General features: G+C 35.2%; 1 pseudogene; it reads right to left on the bottom strand.

Annotated features, from left to right (window-relative positions):
• Window positions 1–24,123: 24,123 nt before the first annotated feature.
• Window positions 24,124–24,888, bottom strand: LOC101027691 (vesicle-associated membrane protein 7 pseudogene; annotated as a pseudogene).
• Window positions 24,889–26,042: the final 1,154 nt, after the last annotated feature.

A 26,042-nucleotide genomic window follows, 5' to 3' on the forward strand; every position in this document is an offset into this window, starting at 1 on the left:
ATGAATAAAGATGATTCCCGTGAGTCCAGGATAAATGGTTGAGGCCAATTGCTCCCTTTCCTGTCATTATGGAGTTGAAGACCCTAGAATTTTTGTTACTCAGGTAACCACTATGAGAACTACTTAATTGGTAGGACGTGGTAGAAAATAAAGTCATTAGTATTAGCCCTTTGTGCTAGTCATCCCTGCCTCTTAGCTGTGCCTACACAGAGATATTGGCATACACAATACAGTCATAACTGACATCAAATTGAACAACATGGAATAGCTTTCCAAGACAGAAAGTTTAGTTGTTACCTTAGGGTCTGACATGACTTTTGACATTCTAAACCTCATTGTTTAGGAGAAGCATCCACACAGCCACCCTTTGCATGGATAGAGCACCTTTCTCCCCAGATTGAAGGGTGCCACAATCATGGAGCATTCTGTGCAGAAGGGGAAGATGGAATGAGAGAATTTGGCTGCTGACAATTAAGAGCTACACTTGTTCTTCACAGCAAGCATAGAGCATAAGAGGGACAATTTCGAATAGGAAATGAAGGATGCTGGGTCCAGCTGAGACTGTAAGGGGAACTCAGCAAGATAGAAATGACCTGACTTTGTCCAGCTAAAATTAACCATGACTCTTAAAAAAAGAAAGAAAAAACCTCAGAAATGACTCGATTCATGAACATCTTTGGTATTTACCCAGAACAGTTAACGTGCCAGATAATGTTTAAACACAACTATTAGGTTCACAAATGCATAATATAATCTGTAAACTACTGAGTCTTAATTTGTACACATTTTACAAACACAGTCAAGACATCCCTCTTTGGGGAGTAAAGATACTAAAACCACCACACGTCATTTATTGTTTTTAGACTTTGGTCCCTGAGAGCAGGACCTATGCCTTACTTCATGTTGGTAACCCCCAACTCCTAGACTCTGCCTTTCTCACATTAAATGCTCAATAGATGTTTGGTTAAATTGAAATTTTGAGGCTGGGTGTGGTGTCTCATGCCTGCAATCCCAACATTTTGGGAGGCCAAGGTGGGCGGAAAGCCTGAGTTCAGGAGTTCGAGACCAGCGTGGGCAACATAGTGAAACCCTGTCTCCACTAAAAATACAAAAATTAGCCAGGCATGGTGGTGCATGCATGTAATCCCAGCTACTTGGGAGGCTGAGGCAGAAGAATCACTTGAATCTGGGAGATGGAGGTTTCAGTGAGCCAAGTTTGCGCCACTACACTCCAGCCTGGGTGACAGAGAGAGACTCTGTCTCAAAAAAAAAAAAAAAAATGAAATTTAGTAGGTGCTTTATTCAAGAGTGATTTGCATGGTATCTGCTTAGTTACCCTTGTTTTTCTCCCTCTGTCTCTCTTTTTCGTCCATTCCACCCTCCACCCCCCACTTATAATGGCGTAGCTGCAAATTTGTTCTAGAATACTATTTGTAATTTTATGGTTTGAATATAATTTTTACAATGGACTATGTAAATTTAAAGATTCTGATCCATAAAGAATATTCTAGTAGTTTTGGGGATGATTTTTAATAAGCAAAGAATGCTATATTTATTTTTAAAAGCAAATAATCAGTTTTCAAAGTGTCTATTTAAATTTGCATTCTTGGGATAGAATCTTTAGATTCAACTGGAGTGGTGAAAATTTTTACCAGAAATGTTACATTGAATTTTATATGTTAATATTCATATAATCGCTGTAACAGTAGTATGCCTTTCATAACCACACACATAGATGATATTTGTAGAAGCTTATTTCTTTGGTGTACTGTAACAACTCCACAAAATAATTCTATAGGACTTGCAAAGGAAGATGCAGTGCTGGGGAGATCAGCTCTTCAATATTTGGAAAAGCACAGGTATAACATAAAGAAGTAGCTCCTGCAAAGGGAGCCCCAAAAAATGAATCTGATAAGGTTTAAGGATGTGGAAGGGGCCCCTATACCGATCTGAGGGTCCTGTTGCTCAGTAACAATAACAATATTCATATGTTATTTTACTCTTTTGTTTATCTTTGGACCTTAGGACTGGAGAGTTGAATTAACTATATTCTTCTGTTCACAACACACAACCATCAGCATCCATTTCAGGCTCCTATCCTTTTAATCCCTCTATCCTGAGCCCTGTTTCCACTTACCTCCCTTCTGCAGGTATCCCCTACTCTAAAATATTTGGGCTAGGTATAGATGTAGATAGATATACATTGTCTGCACTTGGATAAGTATGAGTATCTGAAAAATATATCTTTGTATATGCATTTGACATTTACATAAAGGGCACAGATATAAATGCATTACTTTTTCCCACTCAACAGTATTAAAAAAACCAGTCCATGTTACTCTATGCTTTTTTAGAGTTAATTGCTTCTGACTGTCTTTCCTTAATACGTATCTATCAGACTTTACTTACTAGTTCTTTTTCTAACAAACACAGAAGTTGCCTCTGACTACACACTACCGAAAGTAAATAAATAAACAAATGTTGCAAAGAACAGCCTGTGTAGAGATCTGTGATGAATTTCTCTGGGGTAGATACTTGTAAGTGGGGTCGCTAGGTGGTAGACAGAATACCTACCGAATTTCATGGGAAATACTTCTCTTTCCTGAGAGAGCTTGCTGGTTTATATTCCCACCAGCAATGGATGAGGAATCCCATTTCCTGATATGTATGTCGATATGTATGCAACATTTTTTTTTTACTTTAAAAAATTCTGTAATACAAAATACATGTAAAGTAGTGCATAACATAAACATACAGCCTAATTATTAAAAAGTAAAATTTAGGCAACCCAGTAAAGAAATAGAACATTGCTAGCATCCCCCAAATGAAAAGTCCCTTTCCCAATCATAATCTCCTCCTTTCTCCTAAGAACCACTATCCTGATTTTTATGGTAATCACTTCTTTGCTCTTCTTTTTACCTTTACCACCCAATGATTCATATTTACTGTATATGAATCATTATACATTATGTTTACTGTATAATTTAGTTTTGCCTGTTTTTGAGTTATGTATATATTCTTTCGAGTCTGACTTCTTTCATTTGCTATTATATTTAGGAGATTCAAACTTGTTGTGTACTGCTGTAGTGAGTTCTCTGTTGTATAATGTTTCACCGTGTGATTATAAACTACCTTACTGTTTATATATCCAAGCTACTGTTGATCAACATTTGAGTTTCCAAAAGATTTAGATGATTTAGATATTAGAAATAGAGTTGTTATGTTTCCTTCATAGTGCTTAAAAAGAAAAATAAAAAAAAGAAAGAAAGAAAGAAAAAACCTTTTTCACAGCAGCTGAACCATTTTCTGTTTCAACTACCAATGTACAAGGGTTCCTATTTCTCCACATCCTCAGCACTTGTTACTGTCTGTCTTTTTTGGTTATAGCTGTCCTAGTGGGTGCAGAGTGGTATCTTATTGTGGTTTTGATTTGTGTTTAACTAATGATGTTGAGCATCTTTTCATGTGCTTGTTGACACTTATATATCTTCCTTGGAAAAATGTTTATTTAAGTCCTTTGCCCATTTTAAAATTGGGTTGTCACTTTGTTGTTGAGTTGTAAGAGCTCTTTCTATATTTTGGATGTGAGATCCTTATTGGATAAACAATTTGCAAATACTAATTTCCATTCTGTATACTGCCTTTTTACTTTCTTTTTAATGCCCTTTGATGCACAAAGTTTTAAATTTTGATGAAGCCCAATTACCTATTTGTATTGTTGTTATTGTACTTTTGATATTATATCTAGAAATCCATTGCTAAATCTGAGGTCAGGAAGAGTTGACTCTGTTTTTTCTTAAGAGTTTTACAGTTTTAGTTCTTATATTTAGGTAATTGATATATATTTTGGGTTAATTTTTGTATACCAAGTGAGGTAAAGGCGTAACTTCATATTTTTGCATGTGAGTATCCAGTTGTCTCAGCACCACTTCTTGTACCCTTAGCATTCAACTGTGCTTGTTTTATTATATTTCTACTCTTTCATCAATGATCTTACTTTTTAAATACATTTCAAAAGATTTCTTCAATCACTTTCTTCTAAATTTTTCAGCATACATATCATTAACTAGAATCCAGTATTTGTTTACAGTTTATTTTTAATGTAAAATTTACATATAATGAAATGCATGAATCTTAATTGTTCATTTTCTAGGTTTTGACAGCTACATATGACCATATATCCTAGACCTATATCAAGATATAAAACATTATCACCATGCAAGGATATTCCTTCATGAATTTTCCCAGTCAATCCTCACCCTCAAACTCCCAAGAGCAGAGGAAATTTTTATCCTCTGCAGCTTAGTTTGCCTATTCTAGAACTTCATATAAATAGAATTGTTCATAAAAATATACTTTTTTGTATAAGATTTCTTTCACCCAGTGTAATTTTTTGAGATCATTCATACTGTTGATTTTTCTGAGTCGTAGGTGGCAATTCATTTTATAAATATGCTTGTCTATTCTTCTGTTGTTGGATGCCTGGGTTACTTCCAGTCTGGGGCTCTTATTAATAAAGATGCAATCAACATTTGTGTCCAAGTCTTTTTCTGGATATATGTTTTCATTTCTCTTAGGTAAACAGTAGTAGAATTGTTGGGTAATAGGGTAGGGGTACAATTTTCTGTTCCCAGAAAAAATGAATAAGAGTTTCATTTGCTCTAGAATCTTGCCAATATTTGAGGTTGGTGATTTTTTTAATATTAGCCATTCTGGTGGACATGTTGTGGTCTCTAATTGTGATTTTAATTTTGTTTTGATGACTAATGATGTTGAGCATCTTTCCTTCTCTCATTCTGTATGTGACTGTCTTTTTCTCTCATTTTGTATGTGACTGTCTTTTCATTTTCAAAACCTAGAAAATGAAAAATATTTTGTATTCAGCAACTTTACTAAAATTGCTTTTTGTGTCTAATGTGTTTTTGCTTTATTAATTTCTGCATCTTGATAGGAGCCTTTATGACACATAAGTAAGATATATCAGTAGTTTCTATGGTTAGTGTTTTCCAAACTAATATTATCCCATGCTGCCAACTAAAAGATTTATTTGTTTTGTTTTTCATGCTTAGTTCTACAAATCCCTTGAAATGAATTTTGGTATATCACGAAAGAAAAAACAAAAATTTATTTTTTCCATATGAATATACATTTTTTCCAGAACAATTTATCTTTTAAAGACCACTGTTTCTCACCATTCTATGAGCTGCTGTTTTTCATAGCCAGGTATTCATTTATGTCTGGATTTGCTCTTGGCTCTCCATTTTCTCTCACTGATCTGTTTGTCTGTCTTTATACAAATACCACGTTGTTTTAATTCTGTAGCTTTATAGTCAATCTTGATATATGATAAAGCAAGTCTCACTTTATTCTTTTCCAAAGTTATCTTGGCTAATCTTGGCACTCAGCATTTTCATAAAAATTTTAGAATTGACTTGTTAAGTTGTAAGAAAATTTGGGGTCTTGATTGTAGTTTTGTTGTTTCTTTACATCAGTTTGGAGGTGAGTTGATGTCTTATAATTTTTTTAATTGCATTTTATGTTTTGGGGTACATGTGAAGAACATGCAAGATTTGCATAGGTACACACATGGCAGTGTGATTTGCTGCCTTCCTCCCCTTCACCTGTATCTGACATTTCTCCCCATGCTATCTCTCCCCAACTCCCCACCTCCCCTCCCTACCCCATTTCCCTCTGACAGACCCCAGTGTGTAGTGCTCCTCTCCCTGTGTCCATGTGTTCTCATTGTTCAACACCCGCCTATGAGTGAGAATATGTGGTGTATGATTTTCTGCTCCTCTTGTGTCAGTTTGCTGAGAATGATGGTTTCCAGGTTTATCCATGTCCCTACAAAGGACATGAACTCATCATTTTTAATGGCTGCATAATATTCCATGGTGTATATGTACCACATTTTCCCTGTCCAGTCTATCATCGATGGGCATTTGGGTTGGTTCCAGGTCTTTGCTATTGTAAACAGTGCTGCTATGAACATTTGTGTGCATGTGTCCTTACAGTAGAATGATTTATAATCCTTTGGAAATATGCCCAGTAATGAGATTGCTGGGTCAAATGGGATTTCTATTTTTAGGTCCTTGAGGAATCGCCACACTGTCTTCCACAATGGTTGAACTAATTTACACTCCCACCGACAGTGTAAAAGTGTTCCTGTTTCTCCACATCCTCTCCAGCATCTGTTGTCTCCAGATTTTTTAATGATCGCCATTCTAACTGGCGTGATATGGTATCTCAATGTAGTTTTGATTTGCATTTCTCTAATGACCAGTGATGATGAACATTTTTTCACATGTTTGTTGGCCTCCTGTATGTCTTCTTTTGTAAAGTGTCTGTTCATATCCTTTGCCCACTTTTGAATGGGCTTGTTTGTTTTTTTTCTTGTAGATCTGTTTTAGTTCTTTGTAAATTCTGGATATCAGCCCCTTGTCAGATGGGTAGACTGCAAAAATTTTTTTCCCATTCTGTTGGTTGCTGATTCACTCTAATGACTGTTTCTTTTGCTGTACAGAAGCTGTGGAGTTTGATCAGGTCCCATTTGTCTATTTTGGCTTTTGTTGCCAATGCTTTTGGTGTTTTGGTCATGAAGTCCTTGCGTACGCCTATGTTCTGAATGGTTTTGCCTAGATTTTCTTCTAGGGTTTTTATGGTGTTAGGTTTCATATTTAAGTCTTTAATCCATCTGGAGTTAATTTTAGTGTAAGATGTCTTATAATTTTGAGCCTCTGAATCCATGAACATGGTGTATCTCTCCAATTTATTTAAATTTTTAAAGTTTTTTCTCAGTAATGGTTTAGCATTTCTCTGCATAGAGGTTTACAAGTTTTTAGATTTATTCTTATTTGCTTTTCTTGATGTTCTTTTTAAATGGATCTTAAAATGTCTATTTGTTTATTTGTTGTTGGTATATAGAAATAAATTGATTTTAGTTTATTGACTTTGCATTCAGCAACTTTACTAAAATTGCTTTTTGTGTCAAATATATTTTTCTGTTGATTATTTTGCATTTTACATGTATACCATTATACATGTCAGCTGTAAACAGAAGAGTTTTATCTCTTTCTTTCCAATTCTTACACCCTTTAATTTTTTTCTTGCCTTATTGTACTGGTATAGTACAAAGTTCAGTACACAGTTGATAGAAAAAATGGCAGTGGGCATTCTTATCTCATTCTACATTTCAAGGGAAAGTTATCAATATTTCATTAAGTGTAATGCTATAGGTTTTTAAATAAATAATCTTTATTAGATTAAGCAAGTTTACTTCTAATAGTAGCTTGCTGAAAGTTCTTTTTTAAAAAATAATGATGGGGTATCAAATTTTGTCAGGTAATTTTTCTGTATCTATTAAAATGATAATATGATTTTTCTCTTTTATTGTGTTAATATTGTGAATTTTACTGATTGGTTTTAGTACAACCTTGCATTCCTGTAGTAAACATGTCTTGGTTATGTTGTGTTATTCTTTCAATGTGGTGTTGAATTTTACTTGCTAATATTTTATGTTTGGCATTTCTAAATTATATACATGAATGAAATTGGCTAGTAATTTTTCTTTTTCAAAATGTTCTTGTCAGGCTTTGCTATTAAGCTTATTTTAGCCTAACAAAAGAAGTTGAGACATCGTCTTTATCTTCCTATTTTCTGGAAGAGTTATGTAAGATTGATGAGATCTTCCTTGACTGTTTGGAGGAACTGGCCTGTGAAGCTACCATGGCCTGAAGTTTCCTTGGTGAATTTAATGTTCTTTGAATAGTAATGAGCTATTTAGATTTTCTACTTCTTGTGTCATTTTGGTAAATTCTATTTTCTAAGAAGTTTGTTTTATCTAAAATTTTAAATTTATTGTTATAAAGTTGTTAATAGCCACCTCTTAATATCTTTTTAATAGTTGGTGTATGTATCATTTATTCTTTTCTATTTATGTGTTACAAACCTCTGACTCCTCTCTTTTCCTGCCTTGGTCATTCTTACCATACGAGGATTATACCTTTAATAGTGTTTTCAATTTACCTAGTTTTGCTTTATTGAACCTCTGTTGTTAGACTTTTTAAATGTATTACTAATTCTGATATAATCTTTATTATTTTCTTCTTATTTTTATTTTAATTTGCTATTCTTTTCCTAACTTCTTATGACTAATATTTACCTCATTAATTTTTAGTTTTACTTCTTTTCTGTGTGCATTTAATGGTGTACATTTTTCTTAAAATATTTCTTTACATCTTACAAATTTTTGATATTTGGATTTTCAGTTCAAAATATTTCCTATGACTTTTTCTTTGGCCCTTACGTCATTTAGAGGTAGATTTCTTATTTTCCATATAGATGGAAATTTTAAAGTTTTTAAAAATATTAATATTTAACCTAGTTACACTGTAATCAGAGAAAGTACTTTGTCTCATATCAGCTCTTTGAAATTTGCAAAGACTTGTTTTGCAGCATGTGCTCAGTTTTTGAAAATGAAATTTTAAAAACTCAATATGCATTTTAGTTTTGTGGTACAATATTCCATTTGTCATCAATCAAGTCAAGTTATTTCTTCATCTGTTTAAATTGTATAGTCTGTATATTCTATCATCTTCTATTTATGATGGTAGGTTTGTCTGTTTCTACCTCTGGTCCTGTAATATTTGCTTTATATATTTGAGTTCACATTATTAGGTGCATACAAATTTATAATTGTTATATCTTCTGTATGAATTGGGTTCTTTAGTATTATAAAATATTCCATTCTATCTCTCATATTGCTTTTTGGCCTTAAATATGATTGCTTGATATTACTGCAGATATATCAGCTTCCTCTTTGTAGTTGTTTGCATGATATATGTTTTTCTTTTATTTCACTCAATACTGTAAAATCCTTCTTAATGTGTATCTTTTTTGAACAGTTAGATTTAAAAAAAAAAAAATCTGGTCTGACAGTCTATGTTTTCACTAGAGTATTTAGTCCATTAATATTCATTTATCACAATTACTGGTATTTCTGCTTTGCTATGAGGCCTGGAATTTGGCTTATACTAAACTTAGGCTAATGGGATGGCCTTTCTGAGATACTTACTGTGGGCTCAACTTTTCCAGATATGTCATAAGTATAGAGAAAATTTCCATTTTTGTTTAAAAGTATTCCATATATGTGGAAGGACACAATAGATGTGGCTTCAAGCTGAAATTCAAGTAAATTAAATTCCATATGGGATCGCTATTGGAAGCACTGGCTAAGAAAGCAGCCTTATGAAATTTTGAATACAGCCAAACCCAATCATCATGTTAGCATTGATGGAGCAAGAAAATATCCAGACTTATTGAATTATAATTACAGCTATATGAATCACACACCACTATATATGTATGTAGCAAGTATGATTTTATCTGTGATATAAAAAGGCCTTTTTAATGGGATTTTACTGTAATTTTAATAGACTGGAGAAAGTAATGTGGGAGTCATAGCTTGTGTGTATTGGGGTGAAAAAGCAGGAAGGATATCTGTAGGAATCATTGAAGTGTTAAAAATATATTATGGCTGGGATCAGGATTAGGGAGGTGTGCCTGAAGTTAATGACTTATATATAAGACCCTTGTAACTAAGGTACCAGTTCAGAAAAGAAGTTCATAAAAAGCAAGAAAAATCGGAGTGCTGAATCCAAATATAGAATACTATTTTGCAGTAAAATAGAAATAAATATTTAAAATGACTAAAATAAATGTAAAAAGATATTTTCAAGACAAGGAAATTTTGAACATTGGTTATTAGATGATATTAAGGAATCATTGTTAATTTTGTAGCTGTGACCACATTGTAGTAATAAAAGAAATTGTCCGTATTTTTCAGAGAACACATGGAAGTATTTAGGGTTGAAATGATGTAGACATAATGTCAGAAATTTCCTTTAAAATATTTGCACTAACAAAGAAAAAGAAAGAAAAAAGAGAGAGAGAACTAAAGCAAGGGTGTCAAAATGTTAAAAGCGATTGAATTTGATCAATAGGCACTATGAGAGTGTGTTATACTATTTCCTCTATTTTAGTGTACGTTTTAAATTTATAATAATTTTTTGTAAGGAATAAAATATTGCTGAAAAAGCACTATATATTCTTAATGTTAACACATTTAAATATTTTCATGATGGATAAAATTTTATGTATATTTTAAAACTGACTAAAGGCTAGAAAATGAAGCAGAGAATGCCAGGGGTGGTGCTGGCATGTGTTGCAGTGGAATGAGCACAAGCTTGGTTACAGGCTTCAAGCTGCCATGAATGAGCTCCCCTCCTTTGGCAGTACGTTTGCATATCTCTGGGCCTTGGGCTATTTTTTTTTGTTTCTAAGATGGGACATTGGCCTAAATGAGCTCAAAAGTCTTTTTCCAGGTCAATTACCTAATGGTTCTGAATGGACTGCACTTGGAATCTTTTGTTTCCTGGGAACAAGATACTAGGTTTCAGATTGCACCTCTCCAAATTTTGATGGTCTTAAGGAACCCCCCTGAAAGGTAAAGGAAGAGAACTGGGGGATCAAAGGTCTAGATCTTCCCTAAACCCCAATTTAATAATCCAGCTCAACCACTATTTAAATTTTTTTTCATGGTTCCTGTTTCCTGTCCGCATCCTTAGAAAGAGTTGATCTCTTTCTGCCCACCATGTACAGTTATGTTTACAGCTCCTGTGGTGTCTTACTGCATGTGCCTTCCCACAGGCTGTGAGCACTTCAAAGTAGAAACTTTCTATTTCATTTTTGTATCCCTAAATACCTAGGACACAGTCTGGCATGTGAAGGGGCCAGAGTGAATGAATGGGTGAATGAATTGAAACAAACTAAAATAATCTGTGATGTTTAATTGAATTTCATGGAATATAATGAAAAGATATGAATTCATTTTTACTATGAAGTTTAGGAAGCGTTGGCTCTTCAATGGAGTACATTCTTATTGGCACACCCACTCACTTTCATTGTTGTTTTCTTATTCCACCCTCTTCAATAATCCTCAACAGGAGTCATTTGATCAGAAAGCATTAAGTGGCCGGGCAAGGTGGCTCATGCCTGTAATCCAGCACTTTGGGAGGCTGAGGTGGGAGGATCACCTGCAGTGGGGAGTTCGAGACCAGCCTGACCAACATGGAGAAACCCTGTCTCTACTAAAAATACAAAATTAGCTGAGCATGGTGGCTCATGCCTGTAATCCCAGCTACTCAGGAAGCTGAGGCAGGAAGAATCACTTGAACCCGGGAGGCGCAGTTTGTGATGAGCCGAGATTGGCCATTGTACTCAAGCCTCAGCAACAAGAGCAAAATTCCATCTTAAAAAAAAACAAAAAATCCCAGAAAGCATTAAGTTATGCCCTCCCTTCATCATCAAAATTCCTTTATCTGTGGTTTTAAAACTAGGGCTGAGGGGTTAGGAGGTTGGGGAAGCCATATGTGAATTGTGGTGCACCCTGTTGAGGACTGATTTTCTATAAATATTTAGGGAAATGTAATGTAATTGGCAACTGAAACATTATTTTATATTAAAACAAATTCAGATATATTTTGGAGTAAAATGTTCAATGAAGACGAAATCCTAAGCTAGACTTTGAGATGCCTAGGAATCTTCTAGGCTAAGACTATCCTTTCCACCTCAACTCCTAGGTCAGTGATTTGTTTAGGTATTTGTATTTGATGTAACCTGTGAGAATGCGGACCAGACAGATACACAGATAGGTTATGGCTCTGTGGGGTACAGAAGTAAGAGCTATGGAGTTGAGGAAAACAAGGCTGAAAATGGAACCTTTGAGATAGCAGCTAATTCCACAGAAAAAATCTTGAGGAAGACAAAAAAAGTATTTTGTGTCTTATTTATTTATTTAGAGATAGGGTCTGAGTCTGTCACCTAGGCTGAAGTGCAGTAGCACAACTATAGCTCACTGTATCATCAAACCTTGAGTTCAAGCAATTCTCCTGCCTCAGCCTCCCAAATAGCTCAGACTACAGGCACATACCACCACTCCAAGCTAATGTTTGTATTTTCTTTTTTCTGCCAAGACCGGGTCTCATTATGTTGCACAGGCTGGTTTCGAACTCCCAGCCTTAAGCTATCCTCCTGCCTTAGCCTCCCAAGGTGCTGGGTTTACAGATGTGTGCCACCACATTTGGCCTGATTTATTATTTCCATGGTACTTTGGTAGAAAATGCCCAAGTTTTACTGACTTAAGACATATATAAAATTCCCAGTGTAATAATAAAAGAAAAGAAGTGACCTATTCTATATTTAAATTGTCATATTTTTATTTGTTAGCTATACCTCAGTAAAGCTCTGGGGGAAAAGCTGTCATATTTTCTTTAGGACTAACTTGATCGTTTTGTCCCTGTGTGTGAACACATGAACACTGTTGTTTTAGGCTGAAATACAATTTATAAAAAGTATTAGAAAACACGTCTAGAAAAATCATAGGCAGTGTATATGACTGTTTTCTTATTAAATAGAAGATAATTTGAAACAATTGTCAGGTCCCTAGATAACTGGATGCTCCCTTTCTCTTTAATAAAAGGGTTAGATAATTCAAATCCTCTTGGTTCATTCAAATCTGGTTTTGTTATGTCTCATTTTCTTAGTTTCAAGTGAATGGGCATTTACTTCAGTCAATGCGGTCAATATTCAAAGTTCAAAATTATCTTACTAAACTGTCAATTTGATCTTTGTTCTTTATATTCACTTTTGTTTTTGGCATGGGTATGGGTATATTCAAATCCATTTTTCATCGTTGGCAAAATTGTTAAACTAAAAAAGAGCCTGGTATTCCAGCTGTCTGTGTTCTCTATATTTGGATTTAGTTAGTGACACTTACTAAACCCAAAAATATTTCTGATTCAACTCACTTGAAAAAAAATTAAGCACTGAACAGTGCCAGGCACTATAGGTATGGCACTAGTACAGTTTGCTAAATGTAGTAGGTAATCAATAAGAGCCTTTAAAGTAGAAATAATAGTAACAAATGAAGCTCAGAAACTTTGTCCCTTTGCTCCTTTGTCTATAAAATAAGCATAATTATTCCCCCTCAGAAATGCTGCAAAGTAGGATGATAAATTTACCAAGCACTTGGTAAATATAAAAATTATTAAGGAGTGAAAAGTTATATAATTATTCTAAAAGGTAGAAAATATATCATTTCTTTTTCTTTTTCTTTTTTTTTTGAGATGAGTCTGGCTCTGTTGCCCAGGCTGGAGTGTCTGTGGCATGATCTCAGCGTACTGCAACTTCCGCCTCCCAAGTTCAAGTGATTCTCCTGCCTCAGCCTCCTGAGCAGCTGGGATTACAGGCGTGCACCACCACACCAGGCTAATTTTCGTATTTTTAGTAGAGATGGGGTTTCACCATGTTGGCCAGGCTGGTCTTGAACTTCTGACCTCAGGTGATCCACCCGCCTTGGCCTCCCAAAGTGCTGGGATTACAGGTGTGAGCCATGGTGCCTGGCCAATTTTTAAAATGCATGTGGTATTTTCAATTTTTTTTTAAATTTTTCCTTTTCTTTGGTGACTTTTACAGTTGCTTGTATTACGTTTCAAAGGAATGCTCTGCATCTGTTACCTTCAATTTCTCATTACACATCCTTTCTTTAACCCCTTGTCATTTTTACTGAAACTACACTTTCAAAATACTCAGTGGCTCCTTTCTGGTCAAAACATTTGCCCGTTGCTCAAACACCTCATCCTCCCTACTCTTTTTTTTCCAGCATTTAATTTTTTATAGTCACCCCCTTTGGAAAACTCTTGACTTATCTTGGCTTTTATGGTGATATACTTCTTGGCCTTTTTCTTATTTCTTGGATGGTTCTTGCCATTTCTTTTAAAGATTCCTTCTTCCCTGGCATTCTTTGGGACTGTCTTCCTCCAGACTTTTCTGTGGAATTAGCTGCTGTCTCCAAGTTTCCATATTCAGTCTTGTTTTCCTCAACTCCATAGCTCTTACTCTGGACCCCACAGATCCACAGCCTATCTGTACATCTGCCTGGATGGTGTCCTCACAGGTTCCCTCCAATACAAACAGGTATGAACTTTAAAGCTTATCAAGTCAGCTTCCCTTCCTAGCTCCACCTCTGTGTTTTAGTCACCTATTGGTCATGAAGCTCCATTGATTCTTCTAGGAAAAACTCCTGCAATTGTTTCACACTTACGAGAAACCATGTGATTCATCCAGTTACTAAGCTAGTAGGTGCAACCAGGATTCAAGCTGATGTCTTAGAACCTGAAGACTAAAGACTTACTGCTTATAAGACCCACGGCATCTTAACAGAAATCCTTGGTTCCAAAAACATTCCTGAACTCAGAATTTTTTTGAGTTTATAAAGATAGTTGTATACATATGCTATTAATAAAGTAATACCCTTTTGGGGGCAGCATGGCAGATATAATCACATAAATGAATACTTCTGCAGTAAAATGTGTGATTATTCTCATGGAATGTGATCAGTTAAGACTGTAAAAGCCTCTAGTCAGTTTAGGTTAGGTTTTGCCACAAAAATGTGGTCAGGTCAGTTGAGGCTTTGCCACCAAGTAAATTATAGAAAAATGTCAATTTTGAGAGCTTTTTGAATATTTGGAATTGTGGATAAGGGATTGTGGACCTCAAAAATTAATTACTTGAAATTAATGTTTGTAGTTTTGATACAATATTTGCATTGGGCAGATAGGCAATTTTCACCACAATCGTCTAGGGAAACAAAGTATTTCCATACCTTAAAGTAGGGGTTCCCAACCCAAGACCACAGATGGGTATCCATTTGCGACATGTTAGGAACCGGGCCTCACAGCAGGCGGTGAGTGGCAGAGAAGCTGTCATTACCACCTGAGCTCTGCCTCCTGTTAAATCAGCCTCGGCATTAGATTCTTACAGGAGCTCAAACCCTGTTGTAAACTGAGCATGTGAGGGATCTAGGTTGCATGTTGCTTATGAGAATCTAACTAGTGCCTGATGATCTGAGGTGGAACAGTTTTATCCCAGAATCATCCTCCACCCATCCACAGCGTGGAAAAATTGTCTTCCATGAAACTGATCCCTGGTGCCAAAAGGGTTGAGGACTGCTGGCTTAAAAGGAACCTAAGGAGACAAGGAGGTACCTGGGCCAATATCAACTTGTTTGGGCCAGACTTATTGGGGTGGCCAGTCTCCTGGCATATAGACCTCCTGAAAGTGAAGGGTTGAGGATGAGAAACTCAGGTGGTATTAATGAGTTTCTGCCAGAAATATGTCCCAGAGGCATATTTTCAGATCATTATGAGGGCTCAAGTGGAACTTAGTCAGACTCCAAATTCTATTCATTATCAAGTCTAGTTTTCTGCCATGTATAAAATAAAGTCTATTTCTAGGTCTTGATGGGTTAAATAATACCTAGCATAAGCTGAACCTACTTACCTATAAGTAGCTCTTTTTAACAGCTATAATGCACTCTGTAGTAATTGGGAACAGGGCAAAGTGACCTTCAGCTTTATGGGGCTCAGGTCTGAAAGGAAGTTCCTTTTAAGGGTGGATGAGAAGCTGAGGAGGAGTTTGCACAGAGAACGTCAGGAAAGGCTCAATTTTATGAGAATAAAACTAGTAAATTTGGTGATAGAGATAGTCATTCTACATATACCAGTGTATAAGGCACCTCCTTGTTCAGTAGGGTATTGAGTCTCTGAGCTCTGCTTCATTGGTTAGTATTGCTTGTGTGACTTCTAACAAGTTCATCTCTTGGTGATTTCGTCTTCTCATGTGAAAAATCAAACCAACCGGACTTGCATCCTACTGCTTCACTAAGAAAGTGTGAAAATTAATGAATTAATGCTGGAAAAGATCTTCAGATAAAAGTAGTTGTCAATCATAGCATAGCATAGAATCATTTGGACTTTAGAATAATGGTTCCAAAGAGATTACAAAAATACTGTCAACGCACGTTTATTAGAGTAGACCCTTTTTCAAGTTACAGCTGTAGTTTCTAATTTAGCAAATTAATTTTATTTAATCGGTCCATTGTAAATGGGCCTGGAACTCTGTCAGAGAGTGATCTTACACCAAAAGGTCAAGAGACATGATTATTGTGGCTTTCTCACCTGACTGTTAGGTCTCTAATTGTACAATTTTTCCCAGTTAGGCTGTGGGCCCTCTGAAAATAATAGCGACTTACAAGGAAAAGTTAATTAGAGGCCTAAAAACATTTTTTTTTCTTTTTCTAAATCCTTAGAAAATAAAAACATTTTTTAAGTGACTTACAAGGAAAGCAACTTAGAGGCCTAAAAACATTTTTTAGGTGTTTTTCATTTGTTTACTAAAAATACAAAATTTTAACATACTGGAAAAATATATTGGAATAATATATTTTATTAGAGATAATTTTCTTTAATATTTTCAATGAGTAATCCAGGGACTTAGATTACTTAATCTTCTGGAGTTTTGAATGTAATCCTTTTTTTTTTATGGGTGTTTATATAAAAGTTATAAGGAGCCGGGCACGGTGGCTCAAGCCTGTAATCCCAGCACTTTGGGAGGCCGAGGTGGGTGGATCATGAGGTCAAGAGATCGAGACCATCCTGGTCAACATGGTGAAACCCTGTCTCTACTAAAAATAACAAAAAATTAGCTGGGCATCGTGGCGCATGCCTGTAATCCCAGCTACTCAGGAGACTGAGGCAGGAGAATTGCCTGAACCCGGGAGGCAGAGGTTGCAGTGAGCCGAGATTGCGCCATTGCACTCCAGCCTGGGTAACAAGAGCGAAACTCCGTCTCAAAAAAAAAATAAAAATAAATAAAAAATAAAAAAGTTATAAGGAAAAATTCATGAAAAATGTAAGTGTATGCCTAGAATTGAAGTAATTTTGAAATGGACTTCACAGTTAACATAAACACTTAAACTCATTTTAATAAAGATGAAAAATACATGATTTTTAAAAAATGTTTTTAATTATTCAATTTAAATGCATACCAAGGTGGGTTTTTTTTAGAACAAAAAGTTTAAAACCTGGTAGAATTTTCACAAAAAACTATTTTCAGGTTGAATATTAAATAATTACTTCAATAAATATAATTTTGGTTGAACTCTTAGAACATTATGTTACAGATAATTTGCTAGAGCAGTGGGTAGATTAAATTTGAAAAAAATAAAGACTAAATACTTGGAGCTAAATTCCAACCTGAACTTACAATTTAATTACCATATTGATTATTTAGTAAATAAAGTGAGTAGAAAAATAATGTCCTTAGAAAGTCATACAGTATAATTGATTACGGTGTCTACTACTCAAGTATAGTTTGATGTTTGGTCTTATACACTTTGAAAATAATTTATAGGAGGTTTAGGTATTAAAAACTCATTATATATGCAAGTACACAGAGTAATTTAAATAAGTTTATTTTACCGGATATAAATAATCAGGCAGAATACCATAATAAATAATTATTTTCCTTTTTGTGTTCATTACAGTAATTCACCTTTGAATTATAATGGTCAAGTACCTGAAATTATATTTACTGAATGCACATATTATTTGATATTAGCTGAAAAGTTTTCTTTCCATCCATATTCCTAGCATTTAGCTAAAGACCTTAAAAGTATTTTTCAGTTTAATAAAAGTAGTGTTCTTGCTTTAAACGTTAGAGAAACTGACTCTTTGAAAATTTACAAGTTTTTGGAGATCACAAAGAAAATTAGTAACATTTGCAAATAAACTACTTCTCACTGAGATTATTCATTTGGAATTAAATTTATACTGCTCATATATATTTATTTAAACATATATTATTGAATTCTTTTTTTTTTTTTTTTTTTTTTTTTTTTTTTTTTATTGCATTTTAGGTTTTGGGGTACATGTGATGAACATGCAAGATTGTTGCATAGGTACACACATGGCAGTGTGCTTTGCTGCCTTCCGTCCCCTCACCTGTATCTGTCATTTCTCCCCATGCTATCTCTTCCCACCTCCCCACCCCCCGCCCCTCCCCCATTTCCCCCCAACAGACCCCATATTATTGAATTCTTAAAGACAAAGTAGCATCCTTGAAACTTCTTTTGGGAAAGTTTGGTTTATAAACTATTTAATTTGGAAAGTGCTTTATCTTATTTTAATCTAAACACATTTCAAATTCATAGCTTTTCCATAAGAGAACTTACTCAAAATGAAGAAATAAACAAATTGAGAAAATAGTATTTTTCATATTCACATTTATCATTGGAGTAAGGGGAATTTCTTGTTAATGTGTTCTGATCTGTGCTATATGAAAACAAATGACTTACAGAAAACAAGGCTAGAATGCCACCTGGGGGCTTTTAAGGACATCACAGTTCACTAAAATTAATAATCCTATAGGGTGAATTCCAGTTACCTCCATTTGCCCTTCAGAATCATAATTACCATTTATTTTTCCCTTTTCACTGATTTTTATAGTGATTACACAGAAGGAATCATGGTTCAAAATAGTATCCTATTTTCTACAATCTACACTATCAACATATGTCTTTTCTGTAACCAAGCAGTATTTTTCCTCTTAAGAGACAGCATAGGTACACCATAAGATGTCTACAATTTTATATTACATTATGAGATGCAATAGGATTACAGGGTCAAACCAAAAAATAACAAGCTTAAACTACAAAAAAAATTCTCATATATTGATATATATCTATGGCAATGGAAATGTTCTCTCTTTTTCTGTTAATCTTAAAAACTCATAGAATAGGTAGTCACACCCCCAGAGCCACCTCAGGGAGGTATCAAGTAAGAAGTGGTTACAGTGTAACACTTTTTTTTAATTGAGGGAGCTCATTTGCATTCATAATTTAGTAGTCTTTACCGAATGCCTAATGTTTGTTGAATATTGTTAAGAAAAAAGAAAGGCAGCTGGGCGTGGTGGCTCACACCTATAATCCCAGCACTTTGGGAGTCTGAGGCGGGCAAATCACCTGAGGTCAGGAGTTCAAGACCAGCCTGGCCAATATTGTGAAACCCTGTCTCTACTAAAAATACAAAAATTAGCGAGGAGTGGTGGTAGGCACCTGTAATCCCAGATACTCAGGAGACTGAGGCAGGAGAATCACTTGAACCTAGGAGGCGGAGATTGCAGTGAGCCAAGATGACTCCACTGCACTCCAGCCCAGGCGACAGGAGTGAAACTCTGTCTCAAAAAAATAAAAGAAAAGAACAGAAAAGCCCTCTGTGCTGTCAAATGATAGTATACACAATACACATGAGATGAAAATATACAAGAGCTGCCAATGTCCTTATCTACAGTATTTTATATGTATATATACATATATGTGTGTGTATATATATATATATAATACGTGTATATAAAATGTGTATTTTATACACATATAAAATATGTGTATATATATATATTTTAGTTGCATTTTAGGTTTTGGGGTACATGTGAAGAACATGCAAGATTGTTGCATAGGTACACACATGGCAGCATGATTTGCTACCTTTCTCCCCTTCACCTATATCTGGTATTTCTCCCTATGCTGTCTCTCCCCAGCTCCCCACCCTCCGCTGTCCCTCTCCTTTTTCCCCCCAAGAGACCCCAGTGTGTGATGCTCCCCTCCCTGTTTCTGTTTGTTTTATAACAAAATGTTTATTTATTTATTTTACCATTTTGGCTATCTTATGCTTTAACTGTACCTTTCCCTCTTGGGTGGTTTTCAAATTTCTATTGCTATAAACAATATTATGTTTAATTAAAAGCTCATTATTCTATTTGTGAATTTATTCACATCTTTTTTTCTTACTGCTAGTTACCTATTAGCCTGATAAATATATATATATATATATATATATATATATATATATATATATATATAAAATAGATGTTTGATAAATATGATTAAATGCTAATATTTTAGAATTTTTTGGTTGTACCAACAGAAAAGATATATCATAATGGAAAAGGAAAAAAAGTTGAAATAGACAATGACTAGATCTGTGGGATGAAGGGTTTGGTTCATTGCTGGCAGCCTGACTATAGCTAATTTGTGCACAAGGACTAATCATGGTCTAGCTGCAGCAGGGGTATTTAAACAAGAAGAATAAGTTTACGAGCAAGTCTGATCTGTTTTTTTCTTTTTGTTTTTCCATCAGCTGGTCACTGTAGCATCTGCTAGACGCTCTGGTTAGAAGTTGATGAGATTTGTAATGTTTAAAGATGAAGATCTATAAATTATCTGTAGGTTATTTGAACTGTATTACAGTACTATGGCAGAAACTAGTAGCAGTTGCTCCAAATCCATCATTATTGTTACCAATAAAATTTTTATCTTGGCTTTTCACTGCTCAGAACAGAGGTTACATCCCCCAGCTTCCCTTGCAGCGGTCTGTGTCTATATAACTAAGTTCTGGCCAATGGGTTGCAAATAGAAATATCCTGTGGCAACTTCTGGAAAACATTCTTAAGAGAGAAGTGGCACACACCATTTGCCTCTTTTCATCCCTTCATCAATTCTGCTGTCTGAACAAAGGTGCTATTGTCTTGGGCCATAATACAGAGGCTACACAGAGTAAAGCTATATGGAAGAAACCAAAGTCCTTTGCACCATGGAGTGCTGAAACAGCCCTGGACTATTTACCTAGGGACTATCTTTCTAGAAGGGAGAAATCAACTTCTATTTTGGCATTCTTATTTTGGATTTTCTACAGCTTGCAGCTAAATCTAATATCAACTGATATAATTGTTATGAAAAATACAGATTCATTTATTGATTAGTTACTGAAAAAGTATGTTTTAAAGTTAGTTTTTATGTAATATATTCATGTGTTATCTACCACATTCATTTTGTCCATCCTCTCAGCTTGGAAGCATCATGGCAGAGTTTGAAAGGGTACTGTTATACACGGTTTATAGAAATGCAAATAATAAACATAAGAAAAATATCCAGCCTATAACTAAAAATGCAAATTAAAACAATAAATTATTCTTTATCTATTAATAACTTAACAAAAATATTTTTAAACATTTCCTTTTTCTAAAACAGGTAGAAAAGGAAACTGACCTACCATTTTACTGCTTTTCACAACATAACTTGAAGATCAGTTTGGAAATATGTATCAAGAGCCATAAGAAGTTATTTGTCTTTTGATCCAGAAATTCTGTTTCTGGTAAAGAGTTCTAAAAAAAATCGTAAATACTAAAAGGTTACATGCACAAAGATACTCACTGAGGCATTATTAATAATGTTGACAAATTAGAAACAATCTAAATGTCCGATATAGGGATTGGCTAAATAAGGTATAATTATATGTATTGAATAGATTGTCAAATAATCATTGAAAATAAGGGTTATTTATTTTTAAAAAAATGTATGTGTTGGCATACAATGCCATCTTAATAAATATAATCATATACTGCCTAATGATGTTTTGGTCAGTGACAGACTGCGTATATGATGGTAGTTCTATGTAATTATAGTGGAGATGAAAATTCCTATTGCCTAGTGATGTCAAAGTACAATGCACGACTCCCATATTTGTGGGGAGGCTGGTATAAACAAAGCAGTCACATAAAAGTAGAGCATATATAACACGTACACTATATAATACTCGATAACAATAATGATGTTACTGCTTTTTGTATTTACTACAATCTTCATTGTTATTTTAGAGTATATTCCTTCTACTTATTAAAAAACGTTAACGGCAAAATTGCCTCAGGCTGATCCTTCAGGAGATTTTTCAGAAAAAGGCATTGTCACAGGAGATGCTTTCATATGTGTTATTGCCCCTGAAGGCCTTCTAATGGGAAAAGATATGGAGTGGAAGACAGTGATATTGATGATCCTGACCCTGCATAGGCCTAGGCTAGTGTGTGTGCTTAAGTCTTAGTTTTTAACAAAAATATTTTTTAAAAGTAAAACAAAAAAGCAAACTCTGAAAACAGAAAAAAAGCGTATAGAATAAGTATATAAAGAAAACATTTTTGTACAGTTGTACAATACATGTCTTAAGATTTTAAAAATTAAAAAGTTTTGATCAGGTAAAAAATGACAATAAGCTAAGGTTAATTTATGACTGAAGAAAGAAAAAATTTCTTTTTGTATTACTCTTAAATTTTATTAATGTTCTCAGTTTGTGCTTCATTTAAAATGAGACATGTGCTTTGAAAAGCATTCTTATACATAATAGACCAAGGAACAGTTAGGTAGTTGATCCCTAAAACATGCACATCTATTTTATTCAGGTATGTATAAGAAAGGGAAATAAGCATTTGGAAATTATTCAGGAATGCCAAATGTTTTCTGGAACAGATGTATTTTCCAATAGGAAATGCTGACGCAATTAAGAGGCATTAGTGTTGATAAAGAATACTGGAAAAACATTTGTGCTATGCTAGATAAACGAGAAAAGAGTTCAAGTGGGCCTAAGATACATGTCAAATAAATGAATCAGGTAGCATGAATTGAAAGGTTTGAATGGAAGAACAGGTACCATGAGCGAGATTATGGGACACATATATGTTCAAGGCACATGACTAAGCTAAACAGGTGGCTAGATTCTACAGACTAAATTGTTCATTCATTGAGAAAGTGTAAAATGTAATATAATTTCAATTTAATGGCACTTATTGATAAATAAATACTATTGGATCTAGGGTACAAAATACCTTCCTTTCAGAAACACATCAAAAATACATACTGTACTAGGTAACAGATGCCAGTAGCCATATGAGTAGCACATTACAGTCCAATTTTCTTACACTGCAGTTAAATGGTTGTTCAACTGTTTTGTATTAATAATTCTATACCTCATACTGTCTATTCTCTTTAAAGTTTCACAAAAGGATTCATCAAAACTAGGCAGATTTAAGAATTTATTAGGCCGGGCACAGTGGCTCAAGCCTGTAATCCCAGCACTTTGGGAGGCCGAGGCGGGTGGATCACGAGGTCGAGAGATCGAGACCATCCTGGTCAACATGGTGAAACCCCATCTCTACTAAAAGTACAAAAAATTAGCTGGGCATGGTGGCACGTGCCTGTAATCCCAGCTACTCAGGAGGCTGAGGCAGGAGAATTGCCTGAACCCAGGAAGCGGAGGTTGCGGTGAGCCGAGATCGCGCCATTGCACTCCAGCCTGGGTAACAAGAGCGAAACTCCGTCTCAAAAAAAAAAAAAAAAAAAAAAAAAAGAATTTATTAAACCATAAAGAGTGCTCAAACTGTTATTTGACAGGAGTCAAGCCCAAGCCCTGGAGTTGACTGCGGACCATATGTATTCAGTTTGGGCTTTTCCCAGAATGGAAACATTTTCCCCACACTACCTCCCTTGCACAGCTAAAATGCTAGTACATCCACTGTGGTTTCCTTCTTTTGCTTTGGCAAGTCAGAGGAATTCACCTCCCCACCTCCTCTACCACACATTCTATTAGCGACACAATTGCCCTAAATATTCACAGAAGAAAAAGGAATGTATTTTTAAAAACTGCAACCTTCAACAATATTTAAACCTTCATCTTCTCACATCAACAGCAATGGAAAAACAGAAGATATCAAGCTATCTGTATCGTAAATGATCAGCACACTGAACTTCATTCCTGAAAGTGAATACTAGGGGGACAAGGATAATTCTGTGTGCTTCTAATGGGCTAGCAAAATGTTCCCCGTCTAACTGAAATAAGAATGTTTCACACTTTACTTGTCTGAGCTCTTAGAAGCAAGCAGCACCAACATCATTACAATTTCCCAAATAACAACTATTATCCATTTATATTGTTTTGAAGAACTTAAAACTTCTCAATAACAAAAGACATGAAGATGAGATGTTAGCAATACTGTCTCTTGAATACTTTTGTGTGCACATACAGTTTCTCCACAGTTTTAGTAGATCGCTCATAAGACTAGTGGCGACAGCTTTGTACAATTAAAAACAAAAATGTTTCTTTAAATGGATGACACTAGTTAACAAACCAAAGAAATAAACAAAAGCCTTTTTAAGGCTACTGCTGTAATGAATGGTTCAATCTGAAGTTTGAGGGAATAAACTGGTTAATAAGACAAAGATAAACCTGGATGCATAGAACAAGATTTTAAAAAGTGAGAAGAGGGTTGAAGAGACTAGCAGATACCATCTGTCAGTATGTGAAAGGTTTGAGTCACAAGGATTGCTTTTAACTCCTTGTTCTCTCATATCCTTAGTTAATGTTAACTTTTTCTTTCTTAGTTCTTCACACAGCTTGGCCATGTAAATCCACCACAAAGAGGTGAGACAATGATATAGATGAACACAATTGATACGATGATAATGATGATAGTGAGCTTGAGGTTCTTTATACACATGGCTCGGGCAAGATTTCTGCTAGTAGTTTTGAAGGTGACAGAAGAATCCGTGAGATTTTCTGTTTTGTCAATCAATAATTCCAATCTTTCTCCTGGCTGAGCTACCAGATTTATGGTTCTGACCATGATTCCTTTCAGTTCATCCACTTGGGCTTAAGTCTCCATCACTTTGTCTAGGTCCTTATTTTGAGTGATGCTTCAGCTGCGCAGCCAAGACACTTGAGAACTCACTCTCTGTGGCATATGGAAGTGCTGTCTGTGCTCTTGAACCATAAATAGTCTAGAACCTCTTCTTTATCTCATTCAGGAAATTTAAGTCTCGGGAACGTTCAAAATCATCATCCATGATAAAAAGATATACAATCCTGTCTTGGCAGATGTAATGTAACAAATAATTGCCATGTGAGTACGTTAGTTTGTTATTTTCAGGAGGTATCTTAGCCAGATTCTGCTCTGTCACCTCCAGGAAGTTTCCTCCACACCAAGCATGTTTGGCAAGGATAGTGGGCCCCCTGGCAACAACGGCAAAAAGAATGGCCATGGCTTCAGTCTGTCTGGGCACCTACTGAGGGCGCGCAGGGTCGCCAACTGCCCGCTCCCAGAGGAGGCTGGGACCGGACACCGCTGTCTTCCACGTGAAGCGCCAAAAGAAAAAAAAATTAAATTTAGTGTAACCTAAGTATACAGTGTTTGTAAAGTCTATAGTAGTGTACGGTAATGTCCTAGGCCTTCACGTTCTCTCACCTCTCACTTACTGACGCACCCAGAGCAACTTCTAGTCCTTCAAGCTACATTCATGGTAAGTGCCCTATACAAATAGACCCCCCCCTTTTTTTTTAATCTTTCATACCATATCTTAACTGTACCTTTTCTATGTTTAGATACACAAATACTTACCATTGTGTTACAATTGCCTGTAGCATTCAGTAGAGTAACATGCCCTATGGATTTGTAGACTAGGAGCAATGGGCTAGACCATATAGCCTAGGTGTGTACTAGACTATACCATCTGGGTTGTGTAAATACCCTCAACAATGGCACCATGACAAAAATCACCTGACGACACATTTCTCATACAGATCCCTGTCATTAAGTGACCATTACTCTATTTGTCAAATATGAGTGTCTACTATGTTTCAGGATTTGATCAGGTTACATAATGATAAGCAAAAGTAGGTAGACATGGTCTTCGTTCTCATAGAGCTTATACCCTTGTGGGGAACACAGATGATGCAATAATTACACTTATGGTGATTGCTATCTAGGAAAGAAACATGATTCTATAAAAGCAAAGACAAAGAGAACCTGATCTATTCTGAGATGTTAAGACAGGCATTGCTAACTAAAGGTGAGACCTTTGCACTAAGACTTAAAGAATGGAAAGAAGTTAAAAAGAAAAATGGATATGAACACTATACATTAACATGGAAAATGGATATAAATGCTGTACATTAACATGGAAAATGTCTAGGCTATGGTAACTGGAAAACACATACAAAAACGAATCTGCAATATGATTATGTGTAGATATAGGTGTACAGAAAAAAAAGACTGGTGGGAATACATCAAAATGCTAAGAATGATGTAAAAGGTGGTATTTTAGGTGATTTCCCCCCACATATTTCCTTAATTTTGTATGGTGTGCTATACTTACTTGTATGAAAAATGTTTTAAAGAAATGCTGTTTTTTCTGTTTGAGTAACAAATAAAACAATCAGCATAACACATGTAGGGAGGCTTTGACTCAGAGTACAAAGAAGAAAGTA

Source organism: Saimiri boliviensis, chromosome 1, assembly GCF_048565385.1.
Source record: "Saimiri boliviensis isolate mSaiBol1 chromosome 1, mSaiBol1.pri, whole genome shotgun sequence".
NCBI lineage: Eukaryota > Metazoa > Chordata > Mammalia > Primates > Cebidae > Saimiri > Saimiri boliviensis.